At 35.6% G+C, this 16,989-nt stretch overlaps 1 long non-coding RNA gene across 1 annotated transcript; it reads right to left on the reverse strand.

The window, feature by feature from the left end:
• Positions 1-596: 596 nt before the first annotated feature.
• LOC135301275 (uncharacterized) lies at positions 597-1,971 on the reverse strand. Its single transcript, XR_010363014.1, has 3 exons — positions 1,801-1,971; positions 1,059-1,116; positions 597-700 (listed from the first exon to the last, which is right to left on the reverse strand). It is a non-coding gene; the product is annotated as an uncharacterized LOC135301275 (long non-coding RNA).
• Positions 1,972-16,989: the final 15,018 nt, after the last annotated feature.

Raw genomic sequence — 16,989 nt, forward strand, 5'->3', positions numbered from 1 at the left:
ATTGGTGTAGGTTCCTAAATCCTTTCAACAGTAATGAAAGTGTTGTGCACACGTAACTGGGAGAATTCAAACCTTATAATTTGTTGATTCCTTTTTTTGTGGTCTTCAACATTTCTGTAAATTTTATTTGGGATACATAATTATAAAAGCAATTTTCTCTTCAGTAGTAAATACTTCAGTGAAGCAATACTCTTGTATTATGTTGCATTAGTATTAGAATAGAAATGCACCAAATCCAGGCCTGTAATCTGCCAAAGCTGGCTTTAAATATGACTGAAACTGCCAAGATATATTTAATTAACTAACTTGCTGTGGTTATTTTATTTTTTCCCCTTTATTGTCCCCTTTGTTTTTACTTATCTGAGAAACAGGATTTTGCTTTGGTTTATATACCAAAAGCCAGGGCAGCTCATTATCAAATTTCCTTTACACTGATTCAGAATTCATTCAACTATGATACATGATTGAGTGTGTACTTTTCAAAATAATCCTCCATATTTTATGTCACAGAAACTATGACTTTGTTTCACATGGCAATTCATAGCAATAGGAGTTCCTGTTAGACACAAACTATATTTTGAATGCAGAAATAGAAAATCTGTAAATTGCCTTGTCAAGACTCATAAATCATCTGCCATCCAAAGCATGTAACTCACGTGCACTGTTCTGCCTTTGTGCTTTGAAACACACTCTGTGTTTCCTAAAAAAAAGCAAAAAAAAGCATTAGCCATAACATCCATTTATAGAGTAGATGAAAATTATTGAGGAAGTCATGGACAATGAAACATCAGACATAAACAAGGACAAGGGAAACTGCAGCTGACTGATCTTGTTGACTGTCAGGTTTAGCTTCAACATACCAGGAACTCAAAAGAATTTTCATTGACTGTACAGTGAACTTTGTCGCTGTTCAATTTCTGTGTGTAACACACACCCAATTACGTTTGTATGTCACTATTTTAATTGCACTCCAAGTCCACCATTCGGACAGGCAGAAATTATCAGAATGTGAGAATGTGGAAAGGGCACACTTATTTATGCTGGAAGAAATACTTTACCTCAAAATTTGAAAGACGTAACTCTCTGTACCAATTATCAGCCCATGCTGGATCTCTTCTGTTAAAGAACATTCAAGATAAAGTTATCCTCAACTGGGCTTTGGTAATGGCAAGAGCACAGCTAAGACTGAATGGCAATTATAAATAGCATTGCCTGAGTGTGAAAACTGTTTACATTTTGATCATTTCATATTATTCCGATTTCAATATAAGGTGCATGATACAAAAACATTAGCAATTAACATTTACTCTGTGCAGGATACCTGGCTGCAGGAAAGACAGACGGTGAAAAGCAAAGCCTTAGGGAAATATTGTAGCACAGGAACTCTGTTGGCATCTGATTTTTACCTCAGACCACTGAAAGTATGAATTAACAACACATAAATCGTTGCATGACAATGTAAAACAAAAAACAACTGCTAGTAAAAGAACAACAAGATGCCAGAGAGGTACCTCAGCCCAATTTCTTTAGGAAATTAATCTTATGTGTGCTGTTTGTGTACATATCAATTGTTAGGACATTGTCATCTCTCTTAGCATTCCATTGCCAGCATTAGGGAGAGCAACCCAGGTGCCTAAGCCAAAGAGTGAAATCAGATGCAAATGTCAAAGAAATAACAGATTTTTTAGTTTTGCTGTAAACAGAACTCCACTGAATTTGTGCAGGGCTGCTCAACAAGAACACCTTACAATCACAATCACATAATTTACTGTTTTCTTCTCCCAGGTTAACCCTGCTTACCACTTTCCTTCCCTCTGAAATGATGGCCAACCTCTGCTTCACATTTCCCCATTTGCCACAGTTTTATTGACTTTATATATTGATTTCTTATTTTTCATATAGTTGTTCACATAAAAGCTTTTTTTTAAAAAAACAAACAAACAAAAAAAGATAACCTGCACAGATTGTCTGAATTGATTCAGTGAAAGTTCTTAGGCTCAAAACTGCTATTACAGGTTACATTTTAAAGAACTGAGTGCAGCTGGGCTAACACATGGTGTGGCTTGTGGGAGGGGGTAGCAATCAAGTTAAAAAGGCAACTGGTTTAGCAGCTTGGTTTTGGGTATTGAGCACATCGTGCTGAGCTGACTGGAGTAGGCAGAGGTGTGTAATTGGCAGGAAGGAAATTGCAGTGTCCACCTGCTCATTGAGAAATATTTGCTACTACAAGACAGGCCACTATTCCCACTGAGGGAGGCTGACTTTAGAAAAGACTCATATTTCCCTCACTGCTATCCAGAAGAGGCTTGAGAAAGACAAAATTGTACACATAAGACTGCAATGATGCATTTCTTGGTGTGAACAGGAATAAATCCTCAGAGTAATTTTGTTTGCAGAGTAACTGTAGATCATCTGCTATGAATCACACAATTTGACCTCTCCTGTATTTAAATATGTAGTACTGTGTAGTAGGATATGACTTTTAAAATAAAGATTTTGACAACACAAGAAAGTGATTCATCCTGTTCTAAAATGAATTTCTGAAATCAGTAACATAAATTACTCTGTGGAAGCTCATTTCTCTCTTAATGGAGCCTTAGGTCAGATGCCTATTTATTAAACTTATATTTGGTAAGAGGAAACCCACCCAAAGAATGTTTTCTTCATATCACTGCAATTGTGTTTATACTAGAGCTTCATATTCTGACAATTTTTAAGACATAGGTAAGCATAAACTTAAATATGAATTTGAAAGATAGAGACTGTCAAAAGGAGTGATTAAAAGAAGGCAATTATATGGGAATAGCTAAAATATGAAAAACTGTAAATAATAGAAAATAATGTCTTGTATGAAAAAAGGTTGTGCCTAATAATTAAAACAAAAATTAAATTACACTTTAATGACTTGCTATAATTTCTGCTTGATAAGAAAATAACATTTTTTGAAGTGATAGTACTAAGATGTTAAATAGCTTACTTTTTGTTTGCAAAATAGAAAATAAGCTTATATCAATACTCTTTACAAAATAAAAAATATTCATTATTCATGTCAGGTTTAGCTGCTTTCCTCATATTAGGTAGTCATTCATATTTCGTGAATGATTGCATTATCTTCTTCACTTCATATTGGCTGGTTCTGACTTTTATTCATGTTAAAATACATCTTAGTGTTTATTGACAACAATGGATTAAGTCACCATTACTCCATTGTGTCATCATAGATCAGCAGGACTTGAGGATTTAGCTTATCAGTGGAAAAGATTCCATTGAAAATAAGCATTGGGAACAACTTGATTATAATGAAATTTTAAATCTCATTTTGTATGTGAATATTGAAAGCTTGAAGCATTTAGGGGTTTTTTTTCTGGTTTTGAATTATTTCTTAATTGCTATTGAACACAGTTTATTACTGTATTCTCTCTGTAATGGAAAAAAACTCCAATGAATTTTTAATTTTACCCTTATTTAGACGAAAGTACATTTAAAGCATTGGTCATTTTCTATAAGATATGAATTTCCCATATTTTAGTGAGAGGCAATTGAGATATAAATACTATCTTATAATCATTTGTAAATGATGATTATTTCTTTTTCAGAGAAGCAGAGGATAATGTGAGAGGACATAATTGTCATTGTTGATTCTAATTTTCACGTTCTTTGGCTGAAAACACATAGAGACTAATATTTATTTAAATAGCAGCAAATAGTTTTTAATAGTGTTGATAATATAAAAATAAATTTTCTTCCGTTATACTTGCTTGTTGTCATGGGACATATTTTAAGTCACATTATGGTCAGTACTTATTTTAGCATAATAAGCATATAAATATAAATATACTGGCAATCTGAAATGGGGTGATTTACCATTCTAAGCCCTGCTTTATGTTAGATGTAAATGTGTAGACATTTGTTGCATCAGATTTCTTTTTCTTTGAAAAGTTTCTCTTAGAAGATTATATTCACATTGGTTGAAAATAACACCATCAAGGCTGTCTCTCATTTATTAGCATCTGCAGAGGCATTTCTCTTGAGACAAACATGTGATGAAGCAGCATCTGTTTTTCAAAGTAAGACCTTACCACTTGATTTTAGTTATCTTAATTGGAGCTTTAGGAAGGAAGGGAATTAAAATATTGAATAACCATGGTATGAGAAAAAAGATGTAAAAGTTCTTACTTTTATGCTATGTTCTATCATGGATGTTATTCTATCATGCAAGTTGTGCACAGAGCAATGTGTGCAATTTATATTTTAAATATACTACTGTTTTTATTTCTTACACTCCAAATCTGGAGTTTACTACAACATGGCAATAAGATGACAGTGAATGAAGTCTGATATTGTTTTTGCTGCTGTGACTAAAAACTCTTGTCATTAATAAGGATGTATTAACAGAGATTGAATCTGTGTTGAATTGATATTGCTTAGACTGAGAGGCTAGAATAGTGTAGTACTGATATTTAAGAGCCAAAATAACAGTGGTCAATGGACAATCTGTGCAACTCCATGCATCTAAGATTTATTTGACATATGAGACCCATCTGAACAGTCTATATAAAACTCTATGAACTATGCAGATAAGCATTTACAGGGTTATTGATCTTATGCTGAAACATCAATAGTCCATGAATATCTCACTTTATAGAAGGCTTGTGCCCATGAGAAAAATTCTCATGATCATCTGGATTGGTTGATGCAACTTTCTATGTAGAGAAACTTTTATTCTCTTTTTATTAAATTTATTGACATTGGAAATTACTTTTCTAATCAAAATCAATATTAGGAATTCTTTAGCAAAATTAACAGCTATCATGCCTACGGTGTTGTAATGAATACAATTTTGAAGTACATAGGAAGTCAGGTTTTTGTAGATAAGTATGGAGTGTAAATTTACAGATTCAGAAAATATGGCACAAATAGACAAGTTTTTCTAAACTGGGTTTGAATGGTGAGGTTTTGGTAGTGTGAAGCTACAGCAATGGCTTCCCCCATGTCTAACACAGTCACTGCCAGCCAGCTCCAAGACAGACCTGCCTCTGGCCAAGGTCAAGCCCATCACTGATGGTGGTAGCACCTCTGGGATAACATATTTGAGAAGGGGAAAGAAACCCAGTGCAATGGCAACAACAACTGCAGCCAGAGAAGAGATGAGTGAGACTATACGAGTGAGAGAGAAACAACTCTGGAGACACCAAGGTCAGTGAAAAAAGAGGGGGAAATTCATCACCATCACCCTGCAGGCTGCGATGCAGGCATGGTGAGGCAGCTGGGCCCCTGCAGCCCATGGAGGAGAAAAGATTGCCCCTGCAGCATGTGAAGAACCCCATGCCAGAACAGGTGAACACCAAAGGAGGCCACGACCCTGTGGGACTCTCATTCTGGAGCAGGGCCAAGGCAGGACCTCTGGGCTCAAGGAGAGAGGAGCCCTTGCTGGTGCAGGTTTGAGAATGGGACGTGTGACCCTGTGGGGTATCCACGCTGGAGCAGTACGTAAAGAGCTCTAGTCCATGGGAAGAATTCACACAGGAGAAGGTCACTGAGATCTGTCCCCTGTAGGAGGGGACACCACGCTGCAGCAGCGGGGAGAGTTTGAAGAGAACATATAATGAGCTGACCTCAGACCATATTTCCCACTCTCATCTGCCACTGAGGGGAAGTGATAGAGAAATCAGGCATGAAGCTCAGCCTGGGAAGGAGGGAGAGGTGGAGAGAAGATGTTTTAGTTTTCACTACTCTGATTTGACTGGCAATAAATTAAACTGATTTCCCCAAGCTAAGTCCATTTTTCTCCATGTAGGTAATTAGTGAATGAACTTTCCCTGTCCTGGTCTCAACCCACAAGCCTTTTATTTTATTTTCTCTTGGCTGTACAGCTGACTAAGAGCAGCTTTGGTGGGTGCCTGACATTCAGGCAGGGCCAAGCAAAGAGTTTCTCTGCAAAAATCTGTGGATTTTTTTTAAACCAGAATACTTGGTTAAAACAAAGGTATAATTGCAATTTTTTCCCTATAATTAAAAGTGCATAGGCGGTACAATATTACTGAGGGGAAAATAATTTTTGTCAATAAAGCACAGATAAACCAAAGCAACGGAACCACTGTTACTCCACCACCATTCCTTATCTAGTTCTCTTTTATATTTCTGTTTAAAATTTTCTTTGTTAATCTTCACCAATCTTTTTCACAACTACTATATTAAAAGAGGGAAAGATTGTCCTATTCCTGAAACCTCCAAATTATGTAATATAGTATTTAATTGCAAGAAAAACAGGAGCAGATTCCTGATAATTCCTCTAAGTATTATTATATATCATGTTCTGAGATATTTGTCCTTCCATGTGTATAGGCTATATTCAGACTTATAATTATCAATAGAATACTTGCTTTCATTTTAGTTTCTGATTTTCTTTAATTAATAAAAAGGATTTAATAATTAATAAAAATAAATACTGGTACCTTTAATACCAAGTCCTTTCTGTACAGAATTGCATAGATTCATTTACATCTGACAAAGCACTGTTACTCCTATCTATTCAAGAAAAGGGACTTTTTTTTTCAAATAAAGTCTAACTTCTGCACAAGTGCTTAATTTAAAAATTCCTAGAATTTTCTCACTTGTTTCTTCTTCAATTATGTTTTGATGTTCATTGACTTTGTTTATCTAAAGATGTTTTTAATTCCTGAAGCCTCATTTTATCCCTTAGCTTCTTAATGGATTTTGAATAAATCGTTATGCTTTTCCACTTAAAATTTGCTGTGATTATGAAAAGCTTCACCTGTTTATGTTACATTGTGTCTAGTAGCAGACTTTCAGAAGAGATTGGAAAATTGATCCACTGAAGACCTCACATCTTCCCCTCTAATTTTCTACTGATAAAGGTGTTAGTAAATTATTGTTCTGCACACATACTTGTCTGAAAGGCTTGTTTATTCTTCTGTGGTGGTTCAATTAAGGTATTAAATCAAGCAGTGAATGTAGAACAAGAATTTAAGTCTCTCTTTTCTGAAAAGGACACCTAGTTACTCCTTGTATGAATAATCCCCAGCATACTTTTTCAGCCTCAGTATTTTCCACGTCTGAAGTCAATGCAGAGAAATTGCTCATGCTGAGATTAGGATTGTTGTTTTTGTGTTACCATCTCCACTTAGCAGAAGGAGAAAGCCACACTTGGCAGAGTTTTGAAAATGTGATATCACCTGTAGGATTTAAAACCTTTTTTTATGCAGAGCAATGGGAATATTTTCTAATGAATAGTTAATGTATATGCATCTTTCAAGGGGGTGGGTGGGTTTGTTGTTTTGTTTGTTTGACTAATTCATTTCCTTTGGCTATGAATTAATAAAGTCTCACAGTGGCTGGTGTCAGCTGTACCCTTACCGGTCAATATATTGTATATGGAAGGTAGGTGGCTTAAATACTTAAAATCAAGAGTTTTGGAGACTGCATGGTTAAAAAAATGCTGACTAAATAAGATCAGAAGTTTTTAGACAACAAGGCACTTAGGTGTGATGAAGTGGCATTTAAAAGCTTTTCTTCTCTCATTATTGTTTGTGGAGGACTTTTTTTTCCCCCTGAGTGGTACTTCTCCAAAGAAAAAGGTTTTCTTTTTCATTGTCTTTATGACTTTGCTTTTTGAATGTGAAGATTTTTAATCAATACAGTACCTCATCTTCTGGCTTCCAACAGCCTGTGGAAATACAAAATGACATTAATTTCACCATTTTTGGTCCTCTGGCAATACTCTTGCCTTTTTCAATTCCTGTATAAGTGGTGCAAATCACAAAGGACACAACGTATTCTAGCTGTCCAGGTTATCTGGAGAGGTGGGAAATGCCCCATTCCTGGAAGCATTCAAGGTCAGGTTGCATTGGGCCTCAGAAAGTTAATCTGCTTGAAGACCTTGCTGCTCATTTTGGGGGCAGGGGTTGGAGGAGATTGCATTTAAACTTCAAACCCAAAATATTCCATAGTTCCATCAATTGTCTGTTATTCATCAGCACTGAACAGATACTAATGATATACCTTACCACATTCTGCTTACTATCCTATTTTATTTATATATTGCTTTGTGTCTTTTTCACAAATAATCTAAATTTCTGTGATTGGTTTAGTTTTATGTAGTTTAGACTTTTTGGCAATGGGTTTAAATCCATTGCTGTTAGTCTTATCAACAATACACCAACTATATGTTTATAAATTGTGATTTGTTATTTCCTCAGATCATTGCTTCTTGTGCCTTGGTCATGTCCTCCTAATCTCACTTTGCAAGTATTTCCAGCCTTGCCCATGTAGTCAAAATGCAAATATTGAAGAATAAATGGGAAAGAGTTTAATGAGAAGATCTCCAGCTGTTTTCAAGAATAGCTAAATATCAGTCTTTGGCGGTGTTTAATAAAAGACTTAAAATTAATGTTTTATTCACAACACTTTACAGTCAGAATTTTCAAGATTTCCAAACAGATACTGGAGTGAAAAACATTATGGTAATCCATCCATGCTACCCCAGATGTTTGTCGCTATGGATTTGACAGTTTTATAACTTAACTTGTCAATCAGAATCTGAATTTTGTTGTCTCTTGTTTTATGTTTGCCTCTCCCAAAACGTACCTTTGCCTAAATGGTTGTTTTAGTAATACTCTGAAATGAATAGTGTGAGTAGGTTCCTCATCTTGCTTGACCATGAGACAGGCTACTAGTTCAAAATGTGATATTTTGCACTGCCCTGGCATGGAGCATTCATTGATGGAGTTCTGATAAATCCACCAGGAGCTGTGCTAGGCTGGGTAAGGATACCATCCTGTCCCAGAATTTGGTACTTTGTGATTCTATTTTAATTTTGATGTTGAAAACGTAATAAAAATGTCATTAGGTAACTACCCTTCTATATTCTCTTTTCTTTTCCATGGAGTTTGATCATCTTTACCAAAAGTGGCTCTACTTTTACCTCTCTGCCAATAACAGCCTTGGTAAGCATTACTTTTCCCCTCTCTTTCAATTTAGCATGCTCTTTTATTTTTTCTGAAAACAGTAAATATTCCTTCTTATTTTTATGTGACTGTTATGAGATGACAGACTGGTTTGTGCTGGGACTATCTTCTTCATGGCAGCTATGGGAATCTGGTTTGTATTTGTGCTGAAAACTGTGTTAACACAGGGAAGCTTTAGCTGCTGCTGAGCAGTGCATGCACATCACCAAAGCCTTTTCTTCTTCACACGCTGCTCCACCAGTGAGGAGGCTGAGTGTGCACAACAGTTTGGGAGGGGACACAACTTACCAAGGGATATTCTCTGCCATATGGCAACATGCTCAGCAACAAAAGTTTGGGGGAAAGGAGGAGTTACAGTGGCAGTTACTGTGTTTGACTTCCTAAGTCACCATGATGGTGCCCTGCCTTCCTGCGGATGCCTGAACACCTGCCTGCCCTTGGGAAGTGGTGAATTAATTCCTTGTTTTGCTTTGCTTCTGTGTGAGACTTCTGCATCACATACTACTTTGTCTTTATCTCAACCCATGAGTTGTCTCATTTTTGCCCCTCTGGTTCTCTTCCTCATCTCCATGGGCTGAGGCAGTGGTAAGCAGACAGCTGCATGGTGCATAGCTGCCAGCTGATGTTAAACCACTAGTGGTGGTGATCTCTGGTATATTCAATGCATTTTTTTCAAGTTTTTACTTATTTCCCTTCTCTTTTTATAATTATTATTTTATACTTATAATTTTCTTCTCTGAAACCTGTTTTCAAGTTTCATTTATTTTGTGTTATTTCATTATGCTATGCTGGGGTTTTCCCCTTAAAATTTGATAGATGATAATGCATCGTGACTTTTATCAGATCTAGTAAATCCAAGAGGTACAACTCTCTATAAAGTTATACCACATAGAGTTAGTACCAAATAATTTCTGACTAGTTATTTGTGTCTTAACATTTCTTATTTTTTCTCTGAATTGTTCTAGAACCATTCTCATCTCTTCAAAGATTCTGGGAAAAACACTGTTTTTTCATTCCAAAGTACTTATCCATACACTACATGGGGCTGTTTTGAAAGAAAACTAGAGGTTCACAGTCTGTGAACACAGTCATTCCTTGGGGCAGAATTTTCAGTGTAGATTTATTGCTTGAGTTTTAATTTTCTTGCTTTTCTTTTTCCTGAGTACACTACCATATTTCCGGTTTCTGGTTTTTGTTTGTTTGTTTTTTGTTGTTGTTGTATTTTTGGTTGGGTTTTTTTTTTTTTTTTTTTTTTTTGCCTGTATTGGCATCCCTGTGTTTGCGTAAATCCACCTAGGAATTAGTTTGTTACCTTTCAAGCAAAATACAATAGCTAGAGAAAAACACCTTCGTTTTCATTTATCACCATCAAGATCTTCATGATGATGCTTTCTATCTGTTTGAATACAGAACATAAATGAAAAGACATTCTACCTTTCGATCACTCTCACTAATTGTATTAATGATCATGTTGTGTTTCTAAGTGATTTCTGTAGGGTGTCTATTATGCATCATAAGATGATAGCTGAAAAGGTAACAATAAAAGAAAAAGAACAAAACACCAAACATTTGAACAAAAATGAAGAAAAATAATGTAAAATGGGGAAAACAAAAGTAACAGATAATTATTGCAAGCTTAGGATAAATTTTATTGTCCTTTAAATAAAAGCTACCAAGATTCATAAGATTGTTCTTGTATTTTTTTTTCTTCAGAAATATGATTACCTTCTCTTTAAGATTTGAAAAGTGTGATATATTAGGAATATCATCCATTGCATGTTTTTACAGTGAAAAGGAAACTGAGAAACTGGCAACACAAAAATAATGAAAAAAAATTCTAAACTTAATCCCTATGAGTTCAATAAAGTTGTTCTTAAAACTAAAAATTTGAAAAGTATGAGGCTAAAACTCATAGCTAATTATAGTATACAACGGACTTTAGGTAATAGGAAAGGTATTTAGAACCAGGATAGTGTATTGGAAGAAGAAAGATGAATAAAAATTTGGTAAATGTGACAATGATGCTGACAGAGACTGAACAACAAAGGGTAGAGCTACAATGGATCCTAAAGACAAGAGAAGGTTTGAACCTCTTTTTAATGAAAAAGGACTTGTCAGGAAAAGGCTGAAGATAGAGCAGGATATGGGAGTGGACATGTACAGGAAGAGAATAGAAGCATTCTAGGTGACCTTGGTTTTTGGGTCTGAGTCCATGTTTATATCTCCACTACAGATTAATATCTAAACAGAGGGAATGGAAATCTTGCAAGGAAAAACAAACTCAGATTTAACCACATTGGGCTTAAACTGAGGACAGAGCAGTATCATGTTTTCTGATGAAAACAATGTAAGGACCCCAAAGGCTACAGAGTGGTCATATAGGAGTACTGAAGGTAAAGAAAAGGATATGGGTTGTCTGTCTTATGAGGCAGAGATCACCTTTTCATTATGCTAATATATTGTGACTAATACATTTGCCAATGGCAGGAAGCATAACATTTGAAATTAAATGAATTTGAATTTAAAGCTCTGTGTTTATGTTAGTTTAAATAAAAAGCCTTACATTTATTTCAAATGTATTGGAGATACTAAAAAATGTTTCTTGTAGCCTGTGGTAAAGTCATTAAAGAACATTCTCACAGTTACTGCCTAGTGATTTTATGGAAAATTCAAAATAGGCTAATTTCTTTTCTTCCTTTATATCTTTGCTCTAAAAGTGCATCAATTTCATTTGTGCTACTGTTTCCACCTTTTGCTACAACCATAAGACATTGAAATACTGTAGCAGAATACCAATATATCAGCACTTATGCATTCGCACATAATGAGTGTAATGTTTTGCAAACAATTCTTTGAGTTTTCTACATTGTCTATAAAGCTTAGATGATGTACTAAAAACTCTGATCAGGAGTAGAGAAAACCTTCAAGACAAGCAGATGGCAGTTTCCTTCATTTAGTGGAATTTTTTTATTTTCGTTCATTCTGCCTAAAAAGAGGTTTGCACAGGTTACCACAGTGGTTCCTTGTTCAGCTTCCCTGTCCCACAGGGGACAGCACAGCATTCCAGAACAAAAGTCTGTCAGGTCAGCAGAGCTCTTTCTAGCCTTGTGGTGCTCAGTCGAGGGACAGGGTTTTGGGTGCACTTAGGGTGTCTTTCATTCTTTGTTTCTCTATTCTTCAGTTCCCAGGGTTATTCTCTCCCTCAACTCTGCTTTCATGCAACCTCACCCTGAATCTTGTGTCCAAATCTGGGGCCACCAGCAGAAGAATTTGGACCTGTTGAAACAAGTCCAGAGGAGAACCACTAGGATGATCTGAGGGCTGGAGCACCTGTCCTGTGAAGACAGACTAAGAAAATTGGGTTGCTCAGACTGAAGTAGAGAAGTCTCTGGGGAGATCTTATAGCAGCCTTCCAGTACCTAATGGGGGCCGCAAGAGAGAGCTGCAAAAGGACTTTTTACAAAGAAAATTCCTACAGGTAAGACCAATATATTTTACTAGAGCTCATCTTCAGCCTTTTTTCCTTATTTTCCATCTTTGGTAACTTCACATAAAAGGATCACCATAACATAAATAATACAGATAAATTTTGGGGGTTCAAACCTGCCTATAGAATGTGCTCTCAAAATGATGGGTTTTTTATTCAGGGAGGATACATTTTAGTGCAATTTTGCATTAAAATAGTTGTAGTATTTGAAGCAGAAATGAAAAAAAGCCATACAATAACATTGAAGAGTGTACAAAGATAAATTCAAGGCTGTAGCTGTTTGTTTGCAGTAAGTATATTCGGTTTTTGTCTTTTTTAATTTTCTTTTTTTTTTTTTTTTCTTATTTTAGTTCCTGTTCAATGTTTACTTTCAATTATTGTTGCCTACAGGACACCAGCTTATCCCTGCCAGTAACTTCACTGGAACAAATTGAATAATCAGTTTGAAGGGAAAGAAATTATTAGACCAAACCTTTTTCCATCTTCAGAGGCTTCAGAGAAGTGAACTAGAGTTTAAAAATCAGCAAAATAATATTAAAATCTGCTGTGATTAATATTTGGAATCTATCTAGATGAAGAGATATGTCTTTATTCTGTATTAATGAGCTATGTAACTGTCAAACAAAAATTTATTTATGCTAAAAGACCTGAAAAATCAAACAGGCACAAAAATAGCTGATATGCCCAAATTACAGAGGAAAGCAGTGACAGGGCTCCTGAATCCAAGCCTTCTGCCCAATGCAATGCCTCACTTGAACAAATTAACTAAAATGACAGTTGTGCCTAGTATCTTCACTTCAGTAATCTTCTTCCTGTCTTCATGCATTAACTGTTATGAATAATTCCTTTTCATTATAATATGTAAAAATAGAAATATATATATAGGCATATATATAAAGATAATATAGGCAAAAAAGTATCTGACCATAATTGAATAGACAGTGGTCTATTATTTTTCTACCCATATATTTCTGGTGTCTACTAAATAAGTGCTAATAAATAAAGTATTAATGTTTTCAATACAGAAAGCATGGTTCGTATTTTATTTTATTTTATTTTATTTTATTTTATTTTATTTTATTTTATTTTATTTTATTTTATTTTAATTTAATTAGTTTCATCTCATTATTTTATTATTTTTTAATTAATGTATCTATAAAAATTAGTATTTCTTGCATTTGGGTGGATCTTTTTTCACTTTGATTACTCTAGGTCACAGTTACTTCCAGACAAGTTGAAAATTAACACAAATTATTACTTTTATTTATGATTAATAGAAGGAGTGGTTTTGTACTATGTTTATAAAATCAGATCTGATTATATCGAGGTCATTGCAATACATAGTGTCATAAAAGAATAATGAAATAAAGATAAATATAACTGGTTTGTTTCATTGTATTAAAGTACTAAAACAGGAAAAAAATGGCTATTGAAAGTGAGTTTCTTTGCCATCATTAGTCAAATTTTAGTCACTTTTCTAAACAAGCATCCTTGTATACAGTACTAACAGTCTGTCTTTTTTACTGACAATTTTTTCTCAATAAATTAAAGTTATATAACATCCAAAATTATGTGGAATTATTTGCTGTAGCCTGTTGAATTACAGCTCTCCTATTTGGCATGGCTTATTAAAGATTAATAGTAGAGACATTCTCTCTTTTTAGATTTCAGTTCAGTAGTTAAATCATGCCAACAAAAAATGTTTTTAAGTAGAGGTAACATACCACTTCACATATATTTTTAGTTCAGAGTATGTTCTTGAATGAAAGGTGAATTAATCATTCATATGATCCTGATGTGGGATTACTTCTATTTTCTACCATGGAGATGAACTAGTATATGGCTTGTAATGCCAGTTTCATTTAGTCTGAGATTTCACTCTTTGTCTATTTTCTTTTCACTCACTATTGCAAGACTAATTCTCAAGCAAATTCGTGATTCATGGACCTCTATGAAGGCCAAGAATATGAGAGTACAATTCCTCCAAGTAACATTTAACTCAGATTGCATACATATGCATATATACAAATCCATACACACAGATATATATCTGTTTATATTTATATGGCTATATGCAGAAAGTTCCTGAACTGTTAGCTATTGATTCAGAACCTGGATTACTTTTGAAGTGCAGCAATATACAGGCAGCTGACTCAGCACAGTTGCTCAAAATTAATGGTTCTTTCTAATTAAGTATCTGCTAACTATCTAATCCAGATATTGTGTTTACTGGAATCCAATGGCTCTTGGCTCAGCTTTGAAGTTCTAATGAAGATGAATATAAAAAACTCCCCTATTGCTCTGAATCACAACTTCAGCAATTAATACATTTCATTCCCATCCTTTGAGTGACTCTTCTCATTCCAGGCTCCCTGATTAAACATTTGGAATGTGCAGACTGAGATCACATTGGCTCTCCAGTTTCTTATCCCCACCACACCTTGTCACCTGATGTATTCTAACCTACATGATTGGTAGAGCAGTTCTGGAACTGTGGACTTGAGGGAAGAGACTTCTTGGGTTCACCTCATCAAATGTTTCTAAATAATATAATATATACACAAATTCTTAAAAATTATAAACGTGATAATTTTGCATGGAACTACATAAGATTTTTCATTCAGAGCTCAAACATGATGGCTGGTCTGGGCCACAGTGTTTTCTTTCAATGGTCAATATTCAAATGAAAGGAGAGAGAAGACAGAGAAAGATGTAAGTGTTGAAAAAAATCACATGCAAAAATACACAAACCCAGAGCCATTACTATGTCTAAAACCTCTAAAAAGTAGCTCTTTCCATGATGACTTTAGGGAAATATGGCTATGGGTATCATGTGGAATGAAAACATGTCCATTGCACCCTTTAAAAAGAGTGAGAAGGGGATTGATCTAGGATATAACTCTTAAAATTCATGATCTCCTTTACTAATTCTGACACCTACCTGCAACCGCTGTTGTCAACCTACTTTTTGCAATTTACTTTGAACCTTCAAAACTGAATATTGGCAATTGTTACTCTTTAGTACCAAAATCCCTTTTCCTATTGTAAATTCCTGCTGAGCTAGAGGGACCCAGGAAGTTACTGTTCATAGCCCCACCCAATATGATCTGGAACACTTCAAATGCAGGGACACCCATAACATCTCTGGGCAACCTCTTCCATCATCTCACTAATGCTCATTGTAATAATTTTTTGTATGCCCAAATTTTGTATGCCATAGCTCCCCTCTTTCAGTTTTAAACCATTTTCCCTTGTTCGGCCACTGCACACTTAAAAAACTGCTCTAAGTGCTGAAAGGTTGCAAGAACCTTACTCCAGAATCCTCTCCAGGCATCTCCCTCCCTCGCTGCCTTTCTAATTGGAGAAGAGTTCCAGCTCTCTGAACACTTTTGCGGCCCTCCTGTGACCCATCCTGATAGGCCCATTAGAAGCCAGAGTAAAAACAGAACTCCATGTGGGGATTCACCAAAATGGACTAGAGGGGATAAAATCAGCTGCCTTGACCTGCTGGTCACTCTTCTCACAATGCAGCCCATGAAACGATTGGCTTCCTGGGCTGCAAGTGCACATTTTTGACTCATCTATCAGTATCCCCATGTTTTTCTCTGCAGGCTTACTACCAGTCCATTAATTTTTCAGTCTGTATTAGTATTGGACGTTGGCCCAGACTAGGTGCAGGATCTTGCACTTGACTTGCTGAGCTCCATGAGATTTTACACAGACTCATTCCTCAAACATGTCAAGATGCCTTTGGCATCCTTTCCCCTAAGTGAATGAGCTGCACCACTCAGCGTGGTGTCATCAGCAAACTCGCTGAGAGTGCACTCAATCTCACTGTTTCTGTCACTGCTGAAGGTATTGAGTAGTATCAGTTCAACACCCTTGAAAGACACCACTCCTTATATGTTTTGGCTTTGACACTGAGTCATTGACTATAATTCTTTGCATGTGGCTATCCAGGCAACTCCTTTACTCACCTAACTGTTCATCCATCAAACCAACACCTCTCCAATTTAGTGGCAAGAATGTTGTGGGGGACTATATCAAAGCCCTTACAGAGGTCCAGGTACTCTTCTTTTTGATGTAACCACTTTACTGTAGAAGGCCACCAGATTAATCAAGTCACCATTTTCTCTGGTGGAGCCATGTTGGCTGTCACTAACCATCTTCCTTTCTTCTATGTGTTTTGACATATCTTCCAGGAGGATCTGTTTCATGTTCTTACTGGGTACTGAGATTAGGATGCCTAGTCAGCAGTTCTCAGGACCCTCCTTTTTAAGGTTATTAAAAAGTAGTGTGATATTTCTTCTTCTCCAGTCACTTAAAAAAGTTGTTTAAAAAAAGGTCTGTTTTAGTTCCTCATACATGAACCCTATTTTTTTAATTAAATGCAGGTTTTATGTACTGGGAAAATGCATGCTGATAGCCAATGTATAGCTTGGAATATTCACCTAGTGCAAAAATAAGTTCAGCTGAGGTTGACAGGATTTGCAGCCTACTTAGCCTAAGAGACCA

This window comes from Passer domesticus, chromosome 5 (assembly GCF_036417665.1).
Source record: "Passer domesticus isolate bPasDom1 chromosome 5, bPasDom1.hap1, whole genome shotgun sequence".
Classification (NCBI taxonomy): domain Eukaryota; kingdom Metazoa; phylum Chordata; class Aves; order Passeriformes; family Passeridae; genus Passer; species Passer domesticus.